Here is a 26738-nt window from a genome sequence, read left to right as displayed (position 1 = left end):
CCTCCTATTTACTGGCCTTGCTTTTAGCCAAGTCTGCTATGTATTTGGTGCTATATTCTGCCTTAGAAACTAGCAGTCTTTTCATCACTCTGAGTTTTAACATAGTTGAACATAATATGTTTACCAGTTGTAACTGGTTTACTTTTTTTTTGGTAATTTTTTTAAAGATTTATTCATTTATGCATACAAGAACTGGGATATAGGCCAGAGGTGGGGCGGGGCGGGGGAGTGAGAGGATTCACCAGAGACAGAGAACGGGGCAGAACACTGCTGAGGGGAGCACCAGACAAGACTGGAGAAGTCTGCTGCACCATGTGGGTTACTCCCTGGCAGGGGATGGAACTCATGTTGCAGTGGCTGGCAGTAGCTTGATAGTGCTGAGACTTAACCCCTTGCGCCACCAGGGAGACCCAAGTTATGTTTTCTTATAAATCCAGTGCTTGCAAGAATTCTTACCACTTTTTGTTAATGCCAACATCTCCATTTAAGAATATAGGCAATCCTTCACTTTCATTTACAGTCCTTTCTTGTTTTCCATCTTTTTCTTTGTCTTTTCAATGATGCTCTTCTGCAATATGCCATTTTTAGTTCTGAGATTTATAGCTGCTGAATTACAGGGTTAAAATGTAGTCAAATGAATGTGATAATAAGTATTGATAGTGGAAAAGAATATAAGATCCATAGTGTTTTCTTTCTTTTGAAAGTTCTTACATATATTGCAACAGTAAAGTTAGTTTGGTAGAGGTAAGGAGCATTACCAATTTATCTTACAGAGGGTGAGAGTTTTGTTGCAAACATAGAGGGGTGGTTTAATTTAAGTTAATTTTGCCATTCTTGAAATGATTGATCGTATTGATTTTCTCCCTGCAAATTAGGGATTTCATCTTACTATTTAGTAACTCCCCTTGATATGTCTATAATAAAGTAATAGAGCTGATTAAACCACACAAGAAACCCAATCATAGTATTTAATAGCTTCATTTCCTTTAGTCTAATTAATTTCCTACTTAGCATTTTATTTTTGTATTTATTAAAAACAAATTACAATTTGCCCCGCTCCATGAGGGCACAGGTATTGCCAGCTTGTTCTCTGCTTTATCCCCAGTACCTGAACAGTAAACAGAACACATAGTAGGTACTCAGAATACTTGTGGAGCAAATGTAGCTGTGTACATACCTCAGAGTCCATCAAAGGTTGTTGTGCCTTTGCTTGTGAGCACATTTCAGAGAATCACAAAATCTTCATCCAAAAATAAGTTAAGGGGCCTCCCCGGTGGCGCAGTGGTTGAGCGCTGGGTTGCGAAGCTGCCCGTGGCCTCTGCGGCACCGGTTCGATCCCCGGCTGCTCCCCAGCCACCGGAGGAGGGTCCCACATGGCGCGCAGACCTCTCCTGCCGCCCGCTGCTCCCCTCAGCAGTGTACTTCGGTCCTTCTGCCTGCTCTGCTCCCCGCTCTGGCTCTGGTGAATTCTCTCACCCTCCCGCGCTTCTGACTGTACCCAGTCCATGTATAAACAAAAACAAAAAAACAAACCAGCAAACAAATAAATAAAGCATGCCTCTATTAAAAAAAAAAATAAGTTAAACTCATAACTACTAAAGAATGGGTGTGTTCCAGTGGCACACCTCTAATAATAGGTAAATCATGAATAGGATAACTTATCAGATAAGTGGTTTGGGGTGAGGACTTATGATAAAAAATATCATTAAATATTAACCAGTAAAATTTGAATCAGTATATCAAGGTACAGAGGGAACTGACACAGAAGGTTCATCAAGCTGGGGGAAGACTGGGTTGAGACCCTTCAATGGTGTTCAGGTAGCAAAGAGAGGTCCCCTGAAGAGGCCAGCATCACAGATGACAGCCAGTAGCCTTAGATTCAGGCCCTTGAGTAAATCCTTGTTCTATTACTTCTTGCCACAAGGTCTTGTCCTAAACCCTCTGTTTGTCACTGTGAATACTGAATGAGATTCTGGAGGTTGGGGAAGGTGGGGGCAGTAGTATTGTTGTTGCTATCATTAATACTATTATTGACAGCCCCCAGCAACCTCAACTGAGACTTTTCCTTCACTGGTAAGCAGGGATCAGATTGGTGAGGGAAGACCTTGCTCCCACCAATGGCATTTTCTCTCTGGACATTTATTTTGATGCTTGTTTTAACATGATTATAGTCATAAATGTAAATGACTTTTCAGTAATATTACGGTAGGCCACAATGGCTATGAAACCTCTGTAGTCATTCTTTCTAATGAATTGGAAGATTGGGCTAGGTACTATCTTTGTTTCAGCTGTTCAGATTTTCCATTCCATTTAACACTTTTTAAAGTTTTAGTGTTTGTTTGAGTCTAACCATGTAGGCAGTTACAGAGTCGTTACCTTTGAAGACTACCCAAATAGTTCAGAAGGTTTAGGGCAAGAAACAGACATCTAAAAATACTGTGCTTACTGGCTTTCTCTCATAATAATGGTGAATTTTAGATTCTCTCATCTCCCCTGTCCTCACCCCCCCCCAAAAAGGGGAGGACGATGGGGGAGGTGTAAGGAATGATGATTGGGTAAGTAACAAATCAAAATTGAGAAACCCTAATAAATACCGATTTGATGGTTCTGTAAAATGCTGCTTGTACCTTAACCATTTTCCATTCTGAGTTTTGATATAAAAATACCTTCATGCCCAGAAGTGTTCAGGAGATCCTATTTAATGACTTTAAAGTTTATAACAAAATGGTGGTTGGACTATATAACACCAAGAAATTAATGCTGTAGGAGCAAAGCAATGAATTTATATTAGAAGACTATTCCTATATAAGAAGGAATGTGCCCCTCCCATGAGTTCAGAGTGTAAAATGTTAAAAATATGGTCAGGGAGAATAGTCTTCAATCAAAAATAAATATTTTCAATTTCATATTGTAATCAAGTAAGGGAGAGAAAGGCAGAGGAGGTAACAGTAAAGTACAAAGAAGAAAGAAATAAGTGGGGGAACAAAAGGAAAAAGATTATACTAAAGGCAGGCGAGCATGTAAATAAGAACTGATAATCAGAAATAAGGAAGGGGAAATGTGGTGTGTAATATGTGAATACTGATGTGAATGCACCATGCTGTGAAGTATTCTTATTTGATTATCAGTGACCGCTAGGCCATGAAATCCAGTGGATATTTTCCCAGAACTTAATTCATTTCTAACAGTTGACATTCTTGATCATTGTCTTCATCGAAATATTGTCCCCCTGGAGACTGTAACATGCTGTCTTGGTTTTCCTCTCATTTCTCTATTTTTCTCTTATTTTCTTTATCTTTTTTATTGTCTTTAGATAGTGGAGTTCATTAAGACCCAGTACTTGACTCCTATATTCTCTTCATTCTACAGCCTGGCAAAAGTGTCCACCTCCATAACTTTAGTGGTTACTGTTGCTGCTGCATGCCATCTTCCAGCTCCTGTGGAGGGAACACCACCTTATTTATGCCAGGTGTCTAAGCCAGCAACCTAAGAGTATTCCCTACACCCTCTATGCTTCATGTCTCAATCCTTATGTTAGTGGGGCCTTTTTTATATCATTTCTCAATCCATATCCCCTGTCTCCCAAATGTTGACAAATAACTCTGCATCTACTCCACTGATTCAAGTTTTTATGACCTGACTTCATATACAACCTTCATATACAACCTGGTTTACAGTTCTTGTTCTTCTGTTTTACCTTTAAGAGCATTAAGAAAAACAAATGTTTGGTTTGTATACAATCGTATTCTGTCTGACAGAGGCATCAACACTTTTTGAGACAAATATATGGCTTTAAAACATAGTTTGTTTTCCTCAGTAAATAACTGGTTAAATGAATCCCTAAAACATCCTAAATTTTTGTAATAATCCAGATTGAAGTGCTTCAGTTATTTTGTCTTTCTGATCCTTGAGCATCCCTCTTTTATACCCTCCTTTGAGCACTGTGTCCAAATCTATATATAGTATGAAGAGATCATTTTGGGTTAATGAGTAGAAAAGTATTTTCTCTTAAGGTTTCTCACTTATTATTATTTTATTTATTTAATTTTTTTTGTAGAAGAACTGGGGTGTAGACCAGAGGTGCGGAGGGTGAGAGGATTCATCAGAGACAGAGTGGGGAGCAGGACTGGCGGATTGACTGAAATACACTGCTAAGGGGAGCAGTGGGCAAGAAGGAGAGGTCTGCTGCCCCATGTGGATTAGCTCCCTGGCCAGGGATTGAATTCAGTCCATAGAGGTGATAGGCTGAGACTTAACCCTTAGGCCACAAGGGAGTCCCAAATAGTATTTCTATGTTTCAAATAACTTCTCCTAAAATCCAGAGCTAATCTTTTGGCCAGAGCCTATTGACTTGTTATCTTCGAATAATAACAATACTTGCTAAATTATTTCCTTCCCTCCTAATAGCTTGAAAACCATCATACTAGGAGTATAAACTGGAATGTTTACCCCAAAACACATTACTTTAAACTTACATACTATGTAGTTCGTTACCATTTTTCCTTATTACAAAAACAGTCCTGGGCATTCTGCTACATTATGCCACATAATGTACATTTTAGGAAAGACCAGCCTACAGTGAACTTCTGAACTGTGTAACTTAGATTTCTTCATCAAAACCAGACCCAAATGAAGACTAAGTACTTTACCATTCTCTTATGGGAATGTAAACTTAAAGAATTTAAGGCTGTCAGCTTGGTGGCATGGTTGATAATATGATTTGCATTAGTGCTACCTGGCACTTTAAAAGCACTTAATAGATGTGAATGGCATGTGTTCACATTTTATTGCTACAACACTTAACATAGTAACAAGCACATATGGGCGCTAAATAAATGCCTTTGACATTAATATTACTTGAAATCTAAGAATCTTATTTAGCACAATTTCAGGGAAAGGGTTAAGAAGGAAAATCTTTTCATGGTTAAACTGAAAAAATAAAGTTGAGACTGTAAAAAGAATTTGTGAAGAAAATCTCAGTAAAATGGGAGGTCAAACATTCACAAAAACCTAAATTAAAATGCTCTCAAAGTAAAACAGCAAATCTGTCTCATAATACATCTTGACCTTTACCTTTAACAAAGTACAGATCACGTAAAAATCTAATGTTGGCTGTCTTTTTTGAGGTAACTGTCAATACTGTTCATAATTTTAAGTAATTTTGGGGGACATGCACCCAACAACTGACTGTGGAAATTGTTCTGTTGAGAGCCTAGCAACATATTCACTGGTAGGCAGTGTTCTGTTGTTTTTCCACATTTCCTGTGGAAAAGCAGTAAAAACTTTAAAAAACAAAGATAAGTAAAAATAATTATAAAATCTCATTTAAAATACTAAGTTCCACCTTCTTTGCTACCTATCATGTGGACTTTTATTTTCACAAAACCCACAGAGGAAAGTTTATCTCTTATGTTTTATAATACAAGACAATTTGTCAAGTCAGAATTCTTAGCCTGTTTTCAAACACAGTCCCACTAATCACCACCTTTTTCTCACTCTAGATAAGTAAACCTTGCTAAATCTTTTATTTAGTTTCATTTATCATCCCTGCCACTATTTGTTCTTAAGACTTATTTATTTATATGTAGAAGAATTAGGGTGTAGGCCAGAGGTGCAGAGGGGAGGAGAGGGGGTGAGAGGAATCACCAGAGACAGAGTAGGGAGCAGAACAGGCAGACTGTTGAAATGTACTGCTAAGGGGAGCAGCGGTGAGACAGGAGGGGTCTGCTGTGTCATATGTGGTTTAGCTCCCTGGTGTGGGTATCATACTCAGGCCTTAGGGGTGACAGTGCTGAGACTTAACCCCTTGGCCACCAGGGAGGTTCCTGGAGTATTTTTGTTGTGGTTCCCTCTACCAAGAACTGCATTTTCTCCCCCAACTTCAAGTCATACTTCTTTTCGCCTTTTATATGTCTTCACACTCTTATAACTAAATTATCAGGTACTACATTTGTCTGAGTTGCTATGGTAGAGGCCAGGATTTTCCTTTCATGGGTGTATGTTCTGTCATGGTGGGGAGGAACATCTATAAGAAATAGAACTGGCTCAGTATAAACCTACTTGAAAACTTGTAACAGCTCTTGGTCTGCATCCTAACACAGAAGTTATTTGTATTACATTTATAAAGCAAAGGACTGAATTTCTTCAGTGTTAGCTGTTTCCTTTAAAAATGTTTGCTAAGTCTTATCCATTAATGAAATTTGTTAAATATATCCACTCTCCACCAAATATTTGGGAAGTACTCTACATATTACATATGCTCATTAAATAGACTTAATTATGGTACCATTATGGTCAGGGGAAGCAGAAGAATTTGGGGACACAAGTCTTGTTCCAGTAACAATTAGAGAATTTACATAACTAATCATGGTCAAGTGAAAAAATATATAAGAACACTTTGCTTATAAAGTGCTGTGTTTAAACTATGAACCAGAGACACACTAAGGGGGGGGGGGGGAAAGGAGGGATTGGAGTCAAAATAAGGGGGTTGCAATTGAATGGGGAATATAAAAATAAAATTAAAAAAAAAAAAGTGCTGTGTTTAAAGAATCTTACCCAAAGACCAAATATGTACCCATGTGAAATAGTTCTTGGAAACCAAATCTAGGTTTAAAATTACTTTGAATTCCACTGTAAAAGATAAGTTATGGGAGTTTGTCAATTAAAGTCTGCAAAGTGTTTGGTATCACATAGGCCTCAAATGTTTGATGAATTAAAGCAAAATCCCTGAGTCATCACATCTTTAGGAAATATGTCAGGACAGGTGAACAGATTCAATTCCAGTTCAGGAACTGGCTGATTTCACCAATTCTTTAGTTTCTAGACTGTGTTGAATGAGAATGGGGTTTTACAATCAAACTGCCTGCATGGGAATCCTGGGCTCCCTTCTTCTCTTTGCCTTGGATGCCTCCTCTGCAAATTGGACAGTTAAAGAAGCATAGTGAGGCCTCAGTACATGGTAACTATTAAGTTGAAGAACACTAAAACTTCTTAAAGACTTAGGGAACAAATGTGTCATAAGTCCAGTTTACAACTGGACTGCAGATTGGACCCATTGGAAAATGCCATCCAGTAGTATGTAAATATTCCTGTTTATAGAATGCTGGCACATAATTATGGTGCTTCAGGTTCATAACAAAAGGGGGCTTGATCGGAAGGAGAGGAGAGGAGCACAGAATTTCCACTTTAATATCATTCTTAGTTTTTTTTTAAAAAAAATTCTGTTAATGCCTTTTACAGTAAGTGTTTGTTGAATTGAAACTACTTTTGAATTGTTCCACTTGGCAGAAATTTTTTTTCCTGTAAGTGTAAAAGAATAGCCCGTGGTTATTTGCTACCTGTACTGGATTCATTCATGTCTCTGATATTTTCTGTGTATTTATTAGATGTGGGTGGGAATTAAATTATTTTCTGAATCAGTTGACAGTTGTGATGTTGGTATAAGAGCAATATGCTCAATGTTAAAAGATTGTTAATGCCTTGATTCTGCCACTTGTATAGCATTTTCATTAGGACAGTCTATCTAACCTCCTTTCCCTCTTCTATAAAATAAAGAATAACTGCTTCTTAGAGTTTTGTTAGGATTAAATGGAATTGCATATAAGCCTACCTAGAACATTACCTGATAACATGAACAATTTAATAAATGTTTACCACATTAAGTAAATTGTTCTCTAGGTGTATCTTAAGACTATTTTAATAGAGGTTTTATACAATTATAAAACTATAGTATTAGAGAGTTTAGGCCCAGTCTTCCCTTCTAAGAATTTAATTTCTTCTCTAGTCTCCCCCCACCATGAAATATTCATTTCTCAGTTCTTAAGTTTTTTCTTCAGACAAAGCACTGTCTGGTATTTTCAGGAAATTGCAGAGTTAAATAAGGTACTGATACTCTTCTTATGAAGGTTGTTCAGGCAGGTTTTATGTGAAAGATAACAGTGGAGCTAGATCTTGAAGGATGAGTGGACTCTGAATGTTTCGGGGGGTTCTGACTATTGGAGCAAGTGGAACAAAGGAGAGAAGATACAAGGCAGTCACAGAAAATGATGGATATGAGTAATTCCATTTAAATGGAGCTTAGAGAAGGCCAAGGAATAAAGAAGTATATGCTTGGGAAAGATTAGGACCCATAGGAGAGGTCTGGGTGCATCTCTGCATTTTGGCCTCCTGTTACTGAACATTTTAACTGGGAAAATATAATCAGAACCATTCCATTTTAAAATAAATGTGCTAATTTAAAAACAGTTCTCCTTTAATTTTAAATAGGCCCCCTTGTTTTAACTTTCAACCCCTTTGTTCTAGCTTATTCTTTGTAGTCTTACAGACTTGATCCCTTTCTCATCCCTCACATCAAATAAGATACTAGGTCAGTTTTATCTGTAAAATACATACAGAATCTGTCCCTGCTGCTACTATCTAAATTTAAGCAACCGTCATCATTTTCTTAGATTACTGTCATATGTCACCCAGAATCAACCAGTAAATTTCCATTCCTGTTCACCTCTTTAGGGCATTTCATTAAAACCTTTGGTGTCCATTCTCAAAAAAATGCAGAATGTATTGCAAACTAAGTCACTACCCTCGGCCCTTCTTGCCAAAGTTATCATGAAACTAAAGAAATAGTCGACTAATTCTTATTTTCTTGTTGTAACCCAGAGGGGAACCACTGAGCTCTTGTCATTGTGTTTCCTTAGATTACTGAGCACTGAGGTGTCTATTAAAGGCTGGCAGTGGAGGAGAAAAGGTGGATTAAAGAAGAGCTTTGATGGAGTGTACACTGTGTGGTAGATCACAGAGCAGACAATACTGATTTGAAGTTTTCTTTTTAAGATTGAAATTGTTCATTTTGAAACTTATCTCGTATTCTAACATGATAATGGATTACTCTGAAAAATCCCATGAAATGCCTACAAATGCCTATAATATCCCTTTACATGTTTGCCCTGCAAACTCAACAATCAAGCCAGTGATAGAGGAAAACATACAGTCATCAGCCTAACACTGGAGCTGACCTAAGAGCTTTTGTTCAAGCCATAGTCCAAAATCTTGTGTTTTAATGTCTGCTTTAGACAGGAAACTATTAATAGACTTTTCAGCATGGAGAAATGGGACTAAGATCATTACATAAAGTGGGACTCCTAAACACCTTAACATAAGAATAGGATAGGAACAAAATTCACCTATCAGCAAAGTGTAGGGTGAAGGTTTGCTTTCTTAACCTTAAATCTAGGTAGGAGTCATTCCTGAGAATTCATAATCATAGCTTTTTTTGAATATGCAAACTCTAAGAAATGAAAGAGGTAAAATTGTGTCTGGTGGAGCAGAGGAAATGTATGGCTTTACCGAAGGAATGTACTTTTAAACCAAACTTCTTTGATCCTTCCAGATTAGGTTTCCAAACATGAATTTATAAACCAAAATTATAGAATCTAAGAAGGAACAAGCCAACATCAAATTTACAATACATAACCAACAATAAATAGATTCCAAGAATTTCAGGTTATCAGGTTATTCAGATTTTTTATTTAAATTAACTTTAAAATAGTTTACTAATTAAAGGAGTAGTTAAAAACATGGGCAATAAGCTGTGAAAAAATTGACAATCTCTAGAAAGGAAAAAGTGGTCTTTGAAATCTAGAAACTCAATGAAAAGTTAAAATGGTTTGAACAGTGAATTAATGCTACATCTCTAGGAAATTAATCAGCTACAGTAGCAGTAGCTGTGGATGAAAAATAGAAAGCGGCGTTAAAGAGATGTGGAGGATAGAACAAGATTTAGATTGAATTTAATTGGTGTTCTAGAAAGAATAGGAATATTCATAGCGATTATCAGTTCACGTATATATACTGGCTGAGAATTTTCTAAAATTGATGAAAGGCATGCATTCTCAGGTTTAGAAAGTACAATTAAATCTAAAGCAGGATTGACAAAAAATTCTATACCAGAAAATCAAATATAACGAGACTATCTTAATAGGGAACAGGAAGAATTGATAATTGCCCACAAAAGAGCCACATTTCATAGTACCAACAGTGGAAGCCTGAAGAAAATAAAATTGTAAAATGTTGAGTGAAAGTAAACACCAGTCTTATTTGTACCCGACTGAACTTTTCTTCAAGAATAAAGATAAAACGACATTTGTAGGCAAATAAAATTCCTTTCACCAAAGGAATTTTTAAAGGATATATGTAAGAAGGAAGGAAATTGAACTCAAAAGACTGAGATGCAAGAGGGAATGGTGAGCAAAGAAATTGATCACGTAGGTAAGTCTAAGTAAACGCTGCACACCTATTTTAAGACCTTGGTACTTAGTAAATGCTTGCTAACAGATAAATAATTTATCAGCTTCCTGAAATATTGTGCTTTCTTATTCAACCATGGCAACTATTGATATCTTATTGACATCTTTTTCAAAATTTGTCAAAGAGTAGTTGGACTCTAAACCCAGACCCTCAACATAGTCTTTTTTTTTTTCTTCAAAGTAGAGACAGTCTCTGTCATGTGAGTTGGAATGGCTAAGTTTCTTGAAAGATTTATGTCTATTTATGGCCTGCTGAACAAATTCTATTTTAGGTATTAACTCACCTTATTCTCTGTTTACCAAGATTTTGAATGCTAGTCTTGATTTAAAGTTTGAATCTGGGCAGCCTCCCTGGTGGCGCAAGGGGTTAAGTGTCAGCACTATGAAGCAATCCACAGCTACCACAGCGTGAGTTTGATCCCCGGCCAGGGAGGTGACCAACAGGGTGCAGCAGACGTCTCCTGTCTCACCTGCCACTCTCCTTAGCAGTGTATTTCAGTCAGTCTGCCTCTTCTGCCCCCCATTCTGTCTCTGGTGAATCCTGCTCCCCACTCTGTCTCTGGTGAATCCTCTCACCCCCCTCCCCCACCTTTGTACCTCTGGCCTGTACCCCAGCATGGGGGGCGGGTGAGAGGATTCACCAGAGACAGAGTGGGGAACAAAATAGGCAGATTGACCGAAATACACTGACTGCTAAGGGGAGCAGCGGGTAAGACAGGAGAGGTCTGCTGCGCCATATGGATCAGCTTCCTGGCCGGGGATCAAACTCGTGCTGCAGTGGCTGTGGATAGCTTCATAAGTTGTGTCTTAACCCCTTGCACCACCAGGGAGGCCCCCATAAATAAATAAATCTTGAAAAAAAAAATAAAGTTTGAATCTGGAGTTTCTACTCAAAATGTCCTCAGGTTTCAAAATGTCCTCAGGTTTCATATCCACTAATTAGAACGTTGCTCTGAATTTATTGTTTATGAGAACCTATGCTAATCTAGGAGGGACATTATAAACATAATAAGATAGAACTTAATACTTCTTAAATGGCTAAGAACATTATAAACCAGAAGCTACTCTCTCTCCCTTATGGTCAAGACCTAAAAAAAAAAAAGTGTTAGCTAGACAGTTTTTTGTGGTTTTTTTTTGACTATTAAATTTTGGACATGCTGTCTGGGATATGCTTGTAGTAGGATTTTGTTAATGGGACTTCCTTTATTCAGAATCAGGTGAGTTCCATAAATGCATATTTATTTTATATCATTTTTTGGAAATAGTTTCTTACAGATGTAAACTGATAGCCTTGAATTAATATTTATTTACTTTCTAGGTAAGCATTCATTCTTTTTTTTTTTTCAAGGATTTATTTTATTTTATTTTTTAATACAAGAGTTGGGGCACAGGCCAGAGGCACGGGAGGGTGAGAGGATTCACCAGAGACAGAGGGGAGCAGAGCAGGCAGATGGACCAAAATACACTGCTGAGGGGAGCCCCAGGTGCAATAGGGGAGGTCTGCCGTTTCATGTGGGCCGCTCCCTGGCCGGCCAGGAATCGAACCCGTGCTGCAGAGGCTGCGGACAACTTCACATTGCTGCGCTCAACCCACTGTGCCAGTGGGGAGGCCCCAAAGCGTTCATTCTTTTAACAACTGAGTCCCTCAGTCCCTGTCACGTTTGCCATGTATGAAGGTGACTGTAGTGAACAAGGCTAATCCCATGTCTGTGCTCAGGATCTTGCCTTCTAGTGGGGCAAATAGACAAGTTTCAAAGTTAAGATAACATAGAACAAAACAGGGTGACTTAGGAGAGGATGTTCTTTAGAGTGAAAATCAGGGAAGATGACATTCAGATAGAGACTGAAATGGTGGGCAGCACCTGGGCAGAATAATCCTCCACCGAAGGAACAGAAATTGCAAAGGCCCAATTCCTGTGATCCTGTGCCGAGAGGGTGTGGTTACGTGATGGTCACTGTGGCCTAACATTTAATGGAAATTAGTTTTGATTTTATGAAGATATAAAGATCACACTGTATTGTCATAATTGAAATCCCTCGTTTACTGACTCGAGTTATAAATAACCCTAATTTTAACCCTACTTTGTATTCAATTAGTGGTTTTAAGAACCCACTTTAGAACATTAGGTCAGGGGAATTTGATTTATTTGCTGGTTTGTGCTTAGTTCTCATATAGACAATTTTTAATGAACCCATTTGTAGGGTAAATAATTGGCATGCTTTTCTGCCCTCCCGCCATTAAGATTAATGATGGATCCCTACGGTACAGAATGCATGCCTGGTGGCTGGCGCCTGGATTAGGGTGTGGGCATTAGTAGGTGGGATTTACCTGGACTGAGAAGGGGCTTTTAAGGGCCGCGCCCAGTGGTCATGGAAACGGAACCACCAGCAGAGAAGCAGAGAGAGTGAGGACTTACTGGGGACTGGGAGAGCCTCCCGGGATATCATCATCATCATCATCATCTCCCCCCCCTCCCCCCCACTTGGTAAAGCCTGAAAAGCTACCGAGGGCTCCAGGACTCTCTCCTTCACCCATTTGCATAGGTTCATAGAGATCCTGCTCCATCCCTTCCTGCCACTACACCACTGTAAAGTAAAATATTTGCTAAAGTTAGTTGAATTATAAACCCAGGTTTTTATATAAGCCAACAAAATAGCAGTTTCCTAAAATTTCCTCAGTTTCTAAAGTGAAAATCTGTTTAATAGTATATTCAAGCTTAGAATACAGAATCATGATCACTTCATCAAGACCTGTTTCATAGAGCTGCTGGCTAGATGCTCCTGCTCTGGCATGCTCGTTACACTGTCTTAGTTGCTTTCTTTCAAAATCATGTTAGAAAATAGTGTGCGTGTACATACTTGTATGCATACACACTCAAAAACATTTATATTACATTAATTATCACTTTTCAGAGCTGGTGAACTGGGGAGAAAGAGCTACTGAGGTTCCTTACTGGTAAAGTAGATTGTGCTTTTCCCCCCTCATACCATCATTTTAGTCTCTTTTATAATATCTATTATATTAGAAGGAGAAATGACAGCCCAGACTCTGTACTCAGATCAAGAATCTTGATCTGATTTAGCTAAAATGTACCCTACTTATTGATGCTATTTCTAATAATAGGCAACCATTCCTCATTGCTTGAATTTTTATCTTGACTTTGCATTTTGGAAGTTATTGGCAGTTGTTAAGTGCATCAGGTTTGCTGTCTGGAGCAGGGTTAATAGAATCATCTGCTGATGGGCTAATGGCTTTAGGATTTTCATCTAAGTCTTTAGAAAGTGCTGCCATTATTTTTGTGTAGCTATGAACATTATAACAGAGGCCAAAATTATAATAGAATATTTCTTTTAGTGGCCTTCTGCTGAGTCAGTTGCTTGGTGTTATCACAACCAGTGTAATGAACGTGAATGGGTTGAAGAAGGCTTTTTTCTCTACCAGGGTAATACGGAAATCCTTAAATGTCACTGAAATTTTTCTTGTAGTTGATGAGTGAGTTTGAATAGGAAATAAGTGGAGTCTGTAATAGAGGTATATTCTGGAGCTACTCTATTCTACTAGAGATAATTCAGAAAGTAGCTGCCATTAATATTTTAAAAAGTCTTTAACGTTTTTATTTTCTCTTAAATTACACAGTAGGAAATTTTCTTTAGTTCATATATAATTAAGTCTTCAGTTAGCATCAGGAAATAGTGAGACTCAGAATGAATGGAACATTTTGTTTTATTACTTTTTTAAATAAATATTTATTTATGCATACAAGAACTGGGGTACAGGCCAGAAGTACGTGGGGGGGGGGTGAGAGAATCACCAGAGACACAGTGGGGAACAGAACAGGCGGTTTGACTGAAATACACTGCTGAGGGGAGCAGCAGATGAGACAGAAGAGGTCTGCTGCACCATGTGGGTTGCTCCCTGGGCGGGTATTGAACTCGTGCCCAGAAGCTGAGGATAGCTTCACAGTACTATACTTAACTCCTTGTGCCACCAGGGAGGCCTAAATGGAACATTTTGTTTGTTTTTTGCATTCAGGTAAAATGAGACTTAAATTCAAGCCAAATAGAGATATGGTCAATAAGAATCCAGTTGTATATTATTTCTAAGCAGTCTAAGCTTGGTATTCAAAAATCTTTCGTATTTGCCTGTTTCCTCTTTATTTTAGAACTTTCTCATATTGTAACAAGTCTTTTTATTTAAAATCATTATTGTTTTCATGCTTAAGTTTTCTTACTTGTTCTGAAATTTTCTTAAAATTTCTGTGTGGAGGGCCTCCCCTGTGGCGCAGTGGGTTGAGCACAGCCCTGTGAATCTGTCCACAGCCTCTACAGCGCTGGTTTGATTCCCGGCCAGCCAGGGAGATACCCACATGGCGCCGCAGACCTCTCCTGTCTCGCCCGCTGCTTCCCTCCACAGTGTCTTTGGCCCATCTGCCTGTTCTGCTCCCCACTCTGTCTCTGGTAAATTCTTTCACCTTCCTGCATCTCTGGCCTGTACCCCAGCTCTTGTATAAATAAATAAATCTTAAAAAAAAAATTTTCTGTGTGGAGCCTCTGGTCAGACCCCTGCAGGTTCATCTTGGCTTTCACCTGGAAGAATTCTTGTGAGAGGTTCTTTACAACAAGGTAATGAAAACTGAGTGCACAGCCTTGCTCTTTCAGTTATGCTGATTTGGGCAACAAAGTAAAAGTAATTTGTCAAATTCTTGGGAGCCAACCAAAGACATTGAGAAAGTATAGAATTTAGCTAAAAATGTTTAATTATAAAAGAGAAGTTTTACAAAAACTTTATCCATTAAAACTCAAGTATGCTTTTTTTTGGGTATAAAACTAGTAGTGCTTTTTCTATTTGCATATTTATGCATATAGTTATAATCAGATCTGTAACTCCTGACCTGTTCTTACTATATGCAGAACACTGTACTGTGAAATATGGGTGCTTTGAACATTAATGATATCATGAAAACTAAGTTTTGAAAAATTGTAAGCTAGAAATGTTGGTGCACATATATAAGCATATAGTTAAAGTGATAGAAAGAGAGGAAGAATTGAGACTAGAAAACCATAACTTCTGTCACTTGTACATGAAATAACAAGACTAAGTTTTGGAAATTTCAATTTGTCCATAATGTGCACCTATAATAGTTTTGAAAAGTTGCCAAATGTGGAGGCACATTTCTTTGCAGAAAACAGAATAATCCTTAGTAAACTCTGGTAACTAATTTTAATGTGTGAATGCCAGTTCAGCATTCTTAGCAGCTCTTATGTTACTGGTAGTTTGCTTTCAATTAAAAGATTGCAGAAACTGAAACTGGTATAAACACAAGAGACCAGAGACTTCAGGACCGGTAGAGATGGGCTCTTTATGTTGCTTTGCCCTCAGTTTTTTTTCCATCATAGTGGCAAAACAACTGCCAGCAGCTGCCCAGAAAATATGCTTCCTTGTTTGTGTCTGAGAAAGGAGAATAGACACTTACTGTTCTCCATGGAAAGTGGAGACTGTCCCAGAAGGGCCAGAACCTTTTGCATTGATTTCATTGCCAGAATCTAGTAAAATTTAGGACGTAGCCCATTCCTGAACAAGTCACTAGGTAGGCTGATGGAATTAGTCATTCGGGTCTTTCCTTTGAGCTGAGGTCTTTTGCTAAATGTCATTGCTCTCATCCAACCAGGGAAGAGTTGAAATGGCAACCAGCATGTACTGGCGTGTGTTGCCTGCAGTCAAATATCAAAATCAACAGAATTAGTATATTTTGGGATCCATTTGGGCCCACTTGTGTCACAAAGATAATACATTCACAGTCACTGGTGTAGTGAGAGGAGGACCTGGGATGCTCCAAGCCTGTGAATCAATTTCCTACTGAGATTTCCTGTCTTGCTGCTACCCTAGGACTTGTTTCTTTTATATATCTTTTTCCCAGAAGAATATAATAATTGCTAGACATACACTAATGTTAGGTATTGAGATTTGAATTTATTCCTTAAGTTAAAATGTTCCTTGAACATCGATGAAAAAATTCTATGATTCAGAAATTTTCTAACTTAACAGAAAAAAAATGACAAGCAGAAGAAAGCAAGACAAATGTGTGTGCTTATTCTCTGCTTTGTATGTAAAGTAAAAAATCTGACTTTTAAATAACTCTAATCATACTTCTTGTGATAAAACAAATTACAGAATAATTCTGGGAATTAAGTAACAAAACACTTCCCTTTGAATTGCCTCGATTTTTTTTTTTTTTTTAAATTGTGACTGGTCTTCAGTTCACTTGAAGTATAGTTTTAAAAGTATAGTCTGAGTTGTAATACTGAAGGTATTTAGTAATTAATTTTTAATTATGCCTGGAATCCTGCAATTACAGCAGCATTTAGCATTTTTTTTTTTTTTCTCCATAGTTTTCCTCCATTACCTCTCTCTATCTGTGGTTACTTTAATGTCACCAATTCGCTGTTTCTTTGAAGTGCCCATTTCCTTAGAGGAAACAGGGAAGGAAATTATAAATGGGTATATTGAAGTTAAAGGGAAAATGAAAATTATTTTATAGAATATGAATGCTGTATGTAATGAGTTATATACTAAAGAAAAACTACATCTTGTATGTTTTTTTAAAAGTTTTTATTTATACTTTCTGTGGCAATCATTTGGCAATATATACAAATACCGAATCAGTATGTGAAACACTTGAAACTAGTATCATTTTTATACATCACTTTTACCTAATAAATAGAACACATTAAAAAAATTCTTACAAATAGTGAGGAATATTAGACTTTATGATTCACTTCATACTCATCCCTAAATACATATTTGATATCTTGGAATAGTTTCTACTCTTTTATTATAAATAGATGGTTAGGTTTGTTGCCCTGTCTCTGAACACCTCAGTGGATAGAAATGGGCTGTGATTAGTAATAGTTTATGAGAAGTAGTGCATTGAGTGTCTTAGGTACAAGAACCATCATCTTCTCTCCTCTCCTTGAGTGATCATGGGTAGACTGCCTTGGATTTTCTCTTTATGCTGGCATGTGTGGTAAAGAAATGATGAGCCACTGCTGAGCACTGTAGATATTTTACGAGATGGTAGCCAACAGACTGAATTCAGCATACCAATGAGTAGTTCTTCACATTTTATTGTACTATCATACCTTAGTTCCAAAAAGTAAGACAAAGCATTGCATTTTCTGTTTCATATTTTTCTGCTCTCAGATTTGATAGTAAATCAGTATTTCTCAAACTTTAGTGTGGATTAGCATATTCTTTGGAGGGTTTATGAAATTCAAATTGCTACGTGTCCACCCCCAAAGCTTCTTGCTCTGTAGGTCTGAGGTATGGGCCAAGAATTTGTTACTAGTAAGTTTCCAAGCGGTGCTAATGATGCTGATTTAGTTACTGCTCTTAGAGAATCACTGCTATAAAGATATTTTCCCTATAGTCGAGGAATAGTCATATTGAATTAAGGGAAAAAATGAAAAGTATTTAATATAACTTAAATTAGATTTTTATATTGGTTTCTCTCTTTCTGGGTATTGGTTATTTCTTTAAGTGACCCACAGGGGATATTCTCATAAAACATTTTATTTCTTTAGTCAAAGAATAGTCACCATTTGGTGATTGTATCTTGTAGCTTTTCATAGACACATTAGTTATTGCTACTAGACTAAAAACCACTTTTGTACTAGGAGAAAATACTTCACTTTATTTTACTTAATGTTTCAAGCAATGATGGGATTTTTTTTTTTTTTGGTATATTGCTAAGCTGCTATAAATGTTGTTTCACTCAACAAGTATTGAAACGGTTTAAACCAGAGAGAGACCAGTACAACCTCTACCCATTGCCAGCTGTGTGTGTTTCTATGGAAACTCAGTAGGGATGAGGCAGGATTACTGTTTTTTTAGGGATCACACCTGGCTTATTTGCATGGAATTTAAGTTGGGGAAATTTCAGAAGAATAAAAGATCTGTGGTTAATGCCTATGGGCAGCCAGAAAGATCTTGTCTCTTTGTAACTACCATATTGATGTAAAAGAGGAAAGGTGGCTGTATTTTCCTTTTTCATTACAATTACTGCTCTGGAGAGTTTTGCTAGGCATACTAAAGTTTGTATTTGTTTTATATATATTTGTCTCAGTGCTTGTTTTGTTTTGTCTTGCATTTTGTTTTAGATGTATCTTCTTACAGTTTAATGAACTTTAAAATTCTGTGAAAGAAATGAAAGGCATGCATACAGATCAGACTTTTGTTTCATGAGAGAAAAAAAACATTAGTTTCTTTTCAGTTGTGTAATATAATAAAATGTCTCAGTTTTACTCACTGTTTGAGAATTATGGCAGAATTTTATGTTGATCTTTACTTTCAAGTATTATGACTACTATTCTATGACAAAAGTAAAGTAAAAAAAGGCAGTTTGAATTTACGTATTTGATTTTGTTTTCACCTTAAGCCCTTTGTTCAAGGTTCATGAAATTGGAACATCACTTACTATACAGGGAAAAACTTAGATGCACTAGTTACATGGGCACTGAGTACAATTCTATAAAACATGGTTTTCCTTAACACTGCTTTCTCAGATTGATTAGTCACTAATTCAGTAATAGCTATATAGTACAAGTATATGTAAGAGTCAGCGGGAACCAACTCCTCGCTGAACTCTAATGATCAAGATTCTGCTGCCTCATGTTAAAGATTTTGGAGGTCAACCAGTGACAGTGAATTTCCATACCTGTGTGTGTCAAGTATTTGTGTTTCTCATTTTCTAAAGATAAAATGTAATTTTGTTCTTTTTTTTCTCCAGACTATTTTACAGTGATAGCAATCTATATCAATCTACCAATATCTATCGTGTGTGAGTGTATAAAATCATTAAGTAGATACTTGTAAATTTGGAGGGAAATTAATGTTGGATTTTGCGGGTCTTTATTTCTCTCCAGGGATCTGCACTTTGTTTTTATTTTTCATGTGTTCACCCTCATAATTTGGCATCTGTATACTCTACATTGTGATCACCATCCAAAGTCTAGTTTCCTTCCATCACTATGCAATTAACCCCTTTTGCCCTTTTTATATCTCTCCCCCACCCTCCTTTCTGGTAACCATCAATCTGTTCTCTGTGTCTAAGAGTTTGTTTTTATTTTGTTTTGTTTGTACATTTGCTTTGTTTCTTTATATTGCACTTAGCATAATATCCTCAGGGTCCATTTATGTTGTCACAGATGGCAAGATTTTTTTTTTTTTAACAGCCAAGTTGTATTTCATTGTGTATTTTTTCATTCATTCATCTGTTGATAGGCACTTAGGTTGTTTACACATCTTGAGCATTTGTACATAACACTGCAGTGAATACAGGGGTGCCGTGTATCTTTTCAAATTATTACGTTCATATTCTTTGGGCAAGTACCCAGAAGTGGAATAGCTGGACCATATGGCATTTCTATTAATTTTTTTGAGAAATCTCCATACTGTTTTTCATAATGACTACATCAATTTACATTTTCACCAACAGCATACAAGGGGTTTGTTTCCTTTTCTCCACTTTGTCACCAACACTTGTTATTTCATGTCTTTTTGATAATATTCATTCTCAAATGCGAGGTGATAACTTTATGGTTTGACTGCATTTCTTTAATAATAAGTGTGTTGAATATCTTTTCACCTTTTTTTAATGTTAATTAAATATGCCCTTTTAAAGAAAATACAAAGTAGACTGTTTTATAAAACCAGCTTCATGAAAGATAACATAATATGTGTTCCAAGAACTTTCTTACTTGACCTCTGTGTTATGCAGTAGTGACAGATGAAGATTCTCTGTAGATGAAGAAAGAGACACAAGAAAGGTGCCAGCCTAAGGGAGCTAGACGTAGCTTGTAGTAGTCCAGTGTTCCCCACCGTGCATAATTGTTCCCCTTTTAATTGTTAGGTTATTTTATACAGCTTACTCAGTCTTGCCTTTTTCTCTTTTTGTATTCATAGACTGGAAAAGTAAGAAGAGCTTTCCTGCCTTTTTAATTACCAAACTACTCTCAGTTTTCAATGAATCAATTCAAAGAAAGAATGCAGTCTTTCTATACCTGGTAAATATTTTCTGCTAATAAAAGCTATTAATTTAGTAGCCTCTGATAAATCCAGGTGTTATGATGATTGCCTTTAATTTTGTGGATTAACAATAAAAATAGCTTATCTCTCTCTTTATATATATTTCATTTTTAACTCTGAAATCTGTTTGATATTTTTGACTTTTTTGTTAATATTATCGATATAATTAAATGATGCTTGGAATGCCTGTGCTGTAGCCAGCAGTGAAAAATAATTCAGAATTTCTTTTGAAAAAGTTGCAAAATTAATGCATGTAGGGTATATATATTTTTATGTTAAGTATTACTTTATTCTGTGAACATACAACATTAGTAATAATCCCTGTATGAGAGTTTAACAGAATTATTTGTAAATAAAATTTTTATAAAATCTAGTAATTAGACTATTTCAACCTACATTTCACCATTTTACAAAGGAGTTAGTTAAGATTAATGAGATCAAATAATTTGCTTAAGGAAGTTCAGCTGCACATTGTGGGGCTAAGAAAAAAATCTACATATTTTGACTCCTAGTGTAGTGCCTTTTAAAGATTTTTACTTTTTAAGTATCTTAAGTATAAATTAATATGTCTAAACTATATTTATGTTTCATGGATTTTCATTTTGTGTAATTTAAAATATTCATGTGAGAACAGAGAAGATACAAGGGCTTTATTTATTCTACATATAATATTTTATCTATTAGAAACCTTTAATTAAGTGCCTGGAGCTATTAAAGCTTTTAGACTGAGAAGGACCATTGGTAGCAGTATTTTACCAGTTATACAAATGAGGAAACAGGCTTACAGTGTCATAGAGTTCACAATGTTAGGACTTAGAGTTTAAACACAGTTCTCTTTGATTTCAAAGTCCATTACTAAACTATGAAACCTATTCATTTTTTATTTTTGGAATTAAAATTTAATCATAGTTCCAGTCCACCCCATGTTAACTGAATTGATTATGGAATAATTTCTTCTCTTAATTTTACCTATCCCAAAATAATGAACACATAAGAGACACATTGAGGTGACTTGGAGAAACCGCATTTTCCTCTGAAATGATTTTAGCTATAGGAATCATATTAGCTATTTTGAGAATTTATATTAAAGGTATTAGTTCTTATACCCCCTTAAAAAGGGTGCTTGTAAAATATTTGTATATTATAAATCTATTTAAAATACATTTTGGAATACCCACACTACTAGGCATAAACTAGATTATCTCTACATTTATGCTTTCATTTTGGATATCATAGAGTATAGGAGTCCAGGCAGTAGAACAAAAGGAAAAACAGCATTATGCGCAAAACTATGTTTTGCTCTTTGTCTGTATAATCAACTTGTTAACATTCCATATTCTTTCATCATAGGATTTGGGAGCACCAAATACTATTAATTGTTTCCAGGGCTCTGAATCACACCTACCTGGAATCACTGTAGAGTGCTTATGTGACCAAAGGCTCATTCATTCTTTTGGGAGGTTATTCTTTTGGGGGAGAGGTTCAAATTTTAAGTTTTTTTTTTTCTTTTTGCATAGAAGAACTAGGGTGTAGGCCAGAGGTGCAGGGGGTGAGAGGATTCACCAGAGACAGAGTGGAGAGCAGATTTACAGAACAGAAAGATTTACTGAAATATACTGCTGAGGGGACCAGTAGTCCCAGATAGGAGACATCTGCCTTGTCATACCTGGGTTAGCTCCCTGGTGGGGATCAAACTCAGGCCTTGGTGGTGATAGTGCAGAGACTTAACCCCTAGGCCACCAGGGAGGCTCCAAATTTTAAGTTTTCAGCAGACCATTGTTAATATTACTGTATTATAGCCTTAAAAATTAGCCAAGAGAGTAGATTTTATGTTAAGTGCTCTTGCTCATCTCCACCCCCCCCCCAGTTTTTCTTTTAATTAAAAACAAAAATATGGGGGATGAAAGCAAACTGCTGGATGGATAAATTTATGACCTTGATCTCATAGGTGTATATTTATCTTTTACTAAGTTGGGTACATTAAATGTATAGTTTTTTATATGTTGATCATACCTCAATAAAGTGGTTCTTCAAAGTTTTCAAAAGAAAACATGTACTTAAATGTTATTTAGGGATTAAAACATGAGGGAAAAAACAAACAAGTACTTGACCATTCTCAGATAGTCCTGTTATTATTGACTCTATTCTTGTTATGTATAGTAAATATGGTAAATATGTTTTTTTTAACCTGGGTTAAGAATCAGTTGAAAAACATGGAAATATTGAACTGTACCACTTAAATAAAAGCTTTTGTTATAACATGAGAAAAGTCTTAATAGTATCTATTAAATATTTACCAAGAGATTATTATTACCAATATTATTTTTATAATTCCTGATTATTCAAAACAACATATTTTCTTTTATAAAGATTTATTTTTATTTATTAATGCATACAAGAACTGGGGTGTAGGCCAGAGGTACAAGGGGTGAGAGGATTCACCAGAGACAGAGAAGGGAACAGAACAGGTGAATCTACTGAAATACACTGCTGACCAGAGCAGTGGGCGAGAGAGGAGAGGTCTGTTGTGCCATATGGGTTAGCTTCCTGGCTGGGGATTGAATTCATGCCACAGTGGCTGGCTATAGCTTGATAGTGCTGAGACTCTAACCCCTGGCCCAAAACAACATATTTTCAATTTAATTTTGATAACAGTCTTGGGAGATAGCATAATTATCCCCATTTTTCAAATGAGAAAATTGTGGTTCAGATGTTGTGTTAAATTTCTTACTTACAAACTGGGTAGCTTAAAAAACAGAAACTTACTGTCTCGTTGTTCTAGAAATTTTGGATAAAGATGTTAACAAGAATCATTCTTCCTGAAGGCTCTGAGGTAGAGTCTATGCCACACCTCTCTTCTCATGTTCCCTTCATATGTTTGTGTCTCTCTGTGCAAATTTCCCATTTACGTAAGGACAGCAATAGTTGAAAAACATGGAAATATTGAACTGTACCACTTAAATAAAAGCTTTTGTTATAACATGAGAAAAGTCTTAATAGTATCTATTAAATATTTACCAAGAGATTATTATTACCAATATTATTTTTATAATTCCTGATTATTCAAAACAACATATTTTCTTTTATAAAGATTTATTTTTATTTATTAATGCATACAAGAACTGGGGTGTAGGCCAGAGGTACAAGGGGTGAGAGGATTCACCAGAGACAGAGAAGGGAACAGAACAGGTGAATCTACTGAAATACACTGCTGACCAGAGCAGTGGGCGAGAGAGGAGAGGTCTGTTGTGCCATATGGGTTAGCTTCCTGGCTGGGGATTGAATTCATGCCACAGTGGCTGGCTATAGCTTGATAGTGCTGAGACTCTAACCCCTGGCCCAAAACAACATATTTTCAATTTAATTTTGATAACAGTCTTGGGAGATAGCATAATTATCCCCATTTTTCAAATGAGAAAATTGTGGTTCAGATGTTGTGTTAAATTTCTTACTTACAAACTGGGTAGCTTAAAAAACAGAAACTTACTGTCTCGTTGTTCTAGAAATTTTGGATAAAGATGTTAACAAGAATCATTCTTCCTGAAGGCTCTGAGGTAGAGTCTATGCCACACCTCTCTTCTCATGTTCCCTTCATATGTTTGTGTCTCTCTGTGCAAATTTCCCATTTACGTAAGGACAGCAATAGTTTAGGATTGCAGCCCATCCTAATGACCTCATGTTAACTGTCATGTGCAAGAGACCCTCTTTCCAACTAAGGTCACATTCACAGATCCTGGGGATTAGCTTTTAACATCTTTTGAGAAAACAGTACAACTTATAACAGATACTCAGGGCCTTTTAAGTAGGAAAGCTAAATATATCACCTTATACTAAGACTGAAAATAAATAACGGTTTTAAAAGAACCTGGCAATATATAATTTTACAATTTACTCAGTGATTTTCAAATATTCAATTCAATATTATTAACTATGCTGTGTGTATGGATTTTTTTCTTTCTTTGCTCTTTTTCTTTATATTTTAAACCAATCTAAGACCCACAGAAAATTTCCACTCTTAATAACTTACTTTTTCCCTGAACCTTTGAGAGTAACTTTTCAACTTGATGCTCCATTAGTCCCCAAAACTTTAGCATGTAATTCCTACAAATAAGGACATTCTTTTACAGTTACAATACAATGATAAAACTCAGGAAATTAAGTGATACATTCGTAGACTGTATTCAGATTTTGCTAATTGCCCCCAAAATGTCCTTCATAGCAAAAGAATACAGTCAGAGTTAAGCCTTGAGTTTATTTTTTTAAAGATTATTTATGCATACAAGAACTGGGGTACAGGCCAGAGCCACATGGGGTGAGAGGATTCACCAGAGACAGAGTGGGGGACAGAACAGGTGGACTGACTGAAATGCATTGCTGAGGGGAGTAGCGGGCAGTCAAGAGAGGTCTGCTGCGCCACATGGGTCACCCCCTGGCCTGGGATTGAACTCGTGTTGCAGTAGCTGCAGACAGGTTCATAGTGCTGTCTCAGCTCTTTGCACCACTGAGGAGGCCCTGAGCCTTGAGTTTAGTTGTCATAGCTCTACTATTTTTCGATCTGGAATAGTTCCCTAGCCTCCCCTTGGTTTTCAGGATTATGACAATTTAAAAGAATATCTTTTATGAAATTTCTTTGAATTAGGGTTTATCTGATAGTTCTCAAGATTACATTCAGGTTTTGCATCTTTGATAGCAATATCACAGAAGTGATATTTGATCACTTGATTAAGTGGTATTTGATCACTTTTGATCACTTGATTAAGTGATCTTTGGTAGGCTTGTCCAATGTAAAATTACACTTCACCCTTTTGTAATTAATGACCTTTTTTGTGGGGAAACTGTGAATTTTTTTCCACTAGATTTAGCATCTGTTGCTTCGTGACTGAATATATTTCTATGATGGTTTCCAAATGTTGATTTTCTAATTATATTATTCTCTGTATTTGTTATTTGGCATTCTACTGTTAGAAAAACTTTCTCTTCACCCTATTTGTATCTACATGGATTCATGCATAATTTGAGTGAAGGTTATAATTTCTGATTACTTTTTACTTATTTTGTCCAACTTATCAAAATAGAAAGTTAAAAGAAATATTACTGTGCTAGGGTTTCAGAAGAACAAATAGTTATTTGACAAGGGTAATGAAAAAAGATCTCATTTGTAAATTTTAAACCTGTCTTTATAGATTAGGTAGATTTTTTTTGCATAAAGGATCAAGATGTTTTACTGCTACTGTTATTGCCATTAATCTATTAATTATTAGGACATTAGATAACATCCAGTTAGTATGAAGAGCAATTTAATTAATTGGTGGAATGTGTGTTAAAATTTTGAATGTCATGTAGAACTTGCTACTCTTGTTGTCAACACAAATTCATGAAGCCTGAAACTAAGAAAAGAGAGAAGATACAAATTACCAATATCAGAAATGAAAGAGTAGTTCAAAGGATGGGTGGGAATAATCAAAGCATCTTGTGGTTTTAAGAAGAACAAAACCTGTTTTTCATGCATTCAGGAAGTGGAGTCCGAGAAAACGTCATATTCCCATCCTTAAAGTAGGAGAGAACTCTAATATTAGTCAAGATATCAGTCAAATTATAGGCCTGCCTTTAAGCCTTGTAGTCACTTTTTTACTCCAAGGTATTGTTACAGTTTGTAATTACCTATTTGGATGATTGCTTAATATTTCTCCCCACTAACAATTGTAAGCATTCTGTGGTCCAACATTGTATCCCCAGTGCCTGGCAGCACTTAGTAAGTATACTTGTTGGAAGTATTCATTACTTTGCAAAACTCTTTATTTTAAACTAGAATGAAGAAAAGACAGTTATAGCAATAGCAATAAAGTAACAGGATGATACTATAGGATAGTCTAGTATAATGAACAAATGGATAGATGTTGAGTGCAATGGTGAAACTTAAGAGTTATGTAAGATTTGAGTTTTTACAAGTAAGAAATTTAGGATTGAATTTTGTAATGTTTACTAAAAGATGCCAGAGTTTTAGACTGAGTAGTGGATGAATTCTGTACATGGCTGTAGAAATACAAGATAGCACAGTTTAAGAGAAAGACCGGATACATGGACCATCTAACACTAGCTGCTCTACAACATGGTCCCTTTGTAAATGAACCAACCCTCAAATCACTGATTAGATTAATACATTCCCTGTGGATGCTCCCTGGTGGCCGAGGAATTAGTCTCAGTGCTATCAACATACGGCCTGAGTTCTTTTCCTGGCTAGGGAGCTAACCCACATATAGTGCAACAGAGCTCTCCCATCTCGCCCTCAGCTCCCCTTAGCAGTGTATTTCAGTAAAATCCTCTTCTTTAATTCCTCTCTCTCTATGGTGAGT

General features: G+C 36.4%; 1 protein-coding gene across 2 annotated transcripts in view; it reads left to right on the top strand.

The window, feature by feature from the left end:
* The window catches only part of POU2F1 (POU class 2 homeobox 1), a 152328-nt gene that overhangs the window by 46243 nt on the left and 79347 nt on the right, over nucleotides 1-26738 (top strand). Inside the window, exon 1 of one of the 2 annotated variants that reach the window (XM_037506557.2) lies at nucleotides 20330-20363. The exons of the other annotated variant lie outside the window; for it this stretch is intronic. The gene's annotated coding sequence lies outside the window, so the exon portion shown is untranslated. Of the gene's footprint in view, nucleotides 1-20329; nucleotides 20364-26738 lie in introns of those variants that run through there. 2 annotated transcript variants of the gene reach the window in all.

The sequence above is a fragment of the Talpa occidentalis genome, unplaced genomic scaffold, assembly GCF_014898055.3.
Source record: "Talpa occidentalis isolate TD23 unplaced genomic scaffold, MPIMG_talOcc4v2.1 talOcc4.12, whole genome shotgun sequence".
NCBI classification, from domain to species: domain Eukaryota; kingdom Metazoa; phylum Chordata; class Mammalia; order Eulipotyphla; family Talpidae; genus Talpa; species Talpa occidentalis.
Note: the sequence above shows the minus strand (reverse complement) of the source record. Positions and strands in the feature narration are given on the sequence as shown.